Here is a 2,788-nt window from a genome sequence, read left to right as displayed (position 1 = left end):
ACTACCAACGTACAAACAAATCTTCTTAGAGGAACAGGCGGCTTCTAGCCGCACGAGATTGAGCAATAACAGGTCTGTGATGCCCTTAGATGTTCTGGGCCGCACGCGCGCTACACTGAAGGAATCAGCGTGTTTTCCCTGGCCGAAAGGCCCGGGTAACCCGCTGAACCTCCTTCGTGCTAGGGATTGGGGCTTGCAATTATTCCCCATGAACGAGGAATTCCCAGTAAGCGCGAGTCATAAGCTCGCGTTGATTACGTCCCTGCCCTTTGTACACACCGCCCGTCGCTACTACCGATTGAATGATTTAGTGAGGTCTTCGGACTGGTGCGCGGCCAATGTGATAAGCATTGCCGATGTTACCGGGAAGATGACCAAACTTGATCATTTAGAGGAAGTAAAAGTCGTAACAAGGTTTCCGTAGGTGAACCTGCGGAAGGATCATTACGATATAACACAAAAACTTAAAGAATTTGACTTGAACACTTGAAAAATACGAAACTGTATAAGTCGGTAAGGAGCCGTACTCCTCCTATATCGACGAACCAAAGTATATACGACGTATCAACAAGCTATATACTTTAACAAAGAACAGTTAAATTCGCCCGGAGCGTGGCTTACTCCGTTGGCAAAATGATGAAAAGACATAAGGAGGAGACGACCCTCCAGCTACGAAACTATATGAAGAGAAGGTGGCACTCTCTCTCGATCATCGGGATGAAGAGATACATATATATATATATATATATATATACATACATAAACGAATTCGAGGCGCCTGCGTGAGGTCGTACACAGAAAGACCCGCCGTCTGCGAATATTATGATTTTATAATAAAACTATAAATGGGAACTTGAGCTTTCGAAAATTAAACTTTGACACGAATATCGAACGAAAAATTACGAATGGAAACCACCCGTAAAGAGAAATGAGATCGAGGCGCTTGCGTGAGGCCGTATACAGAAAGACCCGCCGCCACGATCTCGTATTTTTTTTTTTGCGTCGTGGAGACCGTACAAACGAATAACAAAATCTCTAAAGTGCCTCGTGTCGGAGAGATCATGCTCGCCTATTCTCTTCTATGTTTCGTGGTCTGTGTTGCGTTTGCTCTCCTCCTAGCAACGGGACATCGAAGACTCCTCTTTGGGATCGAACGAAGCGACTAAAACGAGTCGACGAGAGCGAAAGTACGAGTAGCGAGTCGCGCATGTAGAAAGGATACCGACATATCTTCGAAGGTTCTCTTCGAAGATCCATGGATACCTTATGCGCGTCGACCTTTCGTCTCTTTCACCGCTCTCGGTCGTTCTCGAAACGTGCTTCCTACCCATAGGGCGTGTGTTCTTCGTATGTCGTTTTGTTCGAAATAACGAAACCACTTGTAACATACTCGTGGATCGGGTAACCTAGAACGAAAACGCATTGCGTGGATGTTGGCCCGCTATGATAATGATGATGATGACGATGACTATGATGACGATGCGTAGCAACGATTCGTAACTAGTCTAGCCGAAGTTGGTTCAGAGGGGACCGCAGGCTGTCTACCCTCGATGTCGTGAGTCGGACACCCGTGCCGTCGCTAGAGTTTTTTCAAAGCTCGGCTTCTGGATATTGGGAAGAAAGACCGCTCGAGGACGACGGCTGCGCGTGCGTCCCATCGAATTTTTTTTTTTTATACCACCTGAACGACTAAAGTTTCGTCTAGTTCGTCGCATATAACCCGTTCAGAGGGGACCGCAGGCTGTCTATCCTCGTTGTCGTGAGTCGGACACCCGTGCCGTCGCTGAAGTTTTTTCAAAGCTCGGCTTCTGGATATTGGGAAGAAAGACCGCGCGAGGTAGATGGATGCGAGTCCCATCGAATTTTTTTATTTTTTAAAAAAAACAATCACCTGAACGGAGATGTGTTCTCTTTCGTCGATTTTTCACGCTTTGAGTCGTCGCGATCGCCATCCGTTCGGAGGAGATCGCCGACTTCGAAGCCTCGATGTCGTGAGTCGGACACCCGTGCCGTCGCTAGAGTTTTTTCAAAGCTCGGCTTCTGGATATTGGGAGGAAAGACCGCTCGAGGCCGAGGGTCGCGCGAGTCCCATCGAATCTTTACATCACCCGAACGATGGAGGCGCACGCTCTTTTTCTTGAATAATTGGACGAGAGGAATGCATATCGTATTATATATACACACACACACATATATATATATATGGGCTAGCCACCGTGCGTATTTCTTCGCGAGATCGTGTGCTGCACAGAGGATTCAGAATCGGGTGTTATATCCCCGTCGTTTCCTGACGAACGGAGCTTCGATCTCGATGGTTGTTATATATCATAATGTACTTTTCGCCCGGCCGGCGGACGCGCGTATCTTCGCGCGTTCGTCGGATTTCATTTTCGAACGTTTTCGTGTCGTCGATCTTCCGGCGACTTCTGCGCGTCCGATTCCCGTTGGTCGGTCGTGTCGGATCTCGGCTTCGCTCGAACCGAGTATTAAGAGTACATGGAGTACAAGAGTTTTAAAAAATATATGAAAAGATTACCCTGAACGGTGGATCACTTGGCTCGTGGGTCGATGAAGAACGCAGCTAATTGCGCGTCAACGTGTGAACTGCAGGACACATGAACATCGACATTTCGAACGCACATTGCGGTCCACGGATACAATTCCTGGACCACGCCTGGCTGAGGGTTGCTCACGTAAACCTAAGACTGCTTGCGTTGCGTGTCGTTCCTCTCTATCTGTCTCTCTCTGTCCCTTGGTGCCTTCGACAACCCGCCGTCGTTCTTACGAT

General features: G+C 48.1%; 1 non-coding gene across 1 annotated transcript; it reads left to right on the top strand.

The window, feature by feature from the left end:
- Nucleotides 1–2,533: 2,533 nt before the first annotated feature.
- LOC126928609 (5.8S ribosomal RNA) lies at nt 2,534–2,688 on the top strand. Its single transcript, XR_007716843.1, has one exon. It is a non-coding gene; the product is annotated as a 5.8S ribosomal RNA (ribosomal RNA).
- The last annotated feature ends 100 nt before the right edge of the window (nt 2,689–2,788 follow it).

This window comes from Bombus affinis, unplaced genomic scaffold (genome assembly GCF_024516045.1).
Source record: "Bombus affinis isolate iyBomAffi1 unplaced genomic scaffold, iyBomAffi1.2 ctg00001138.1, whole genome shotgun sequence".
NCBI classification, from domain to species: Eukaryota; Metazoa; Arthropoda; class Insecta; order Hymenoptera; family Apidae; genus Bombus; species Bombus affinis.
This window is presented reverse-complemented; position numbering and strand designations above follow the sequence as displayed.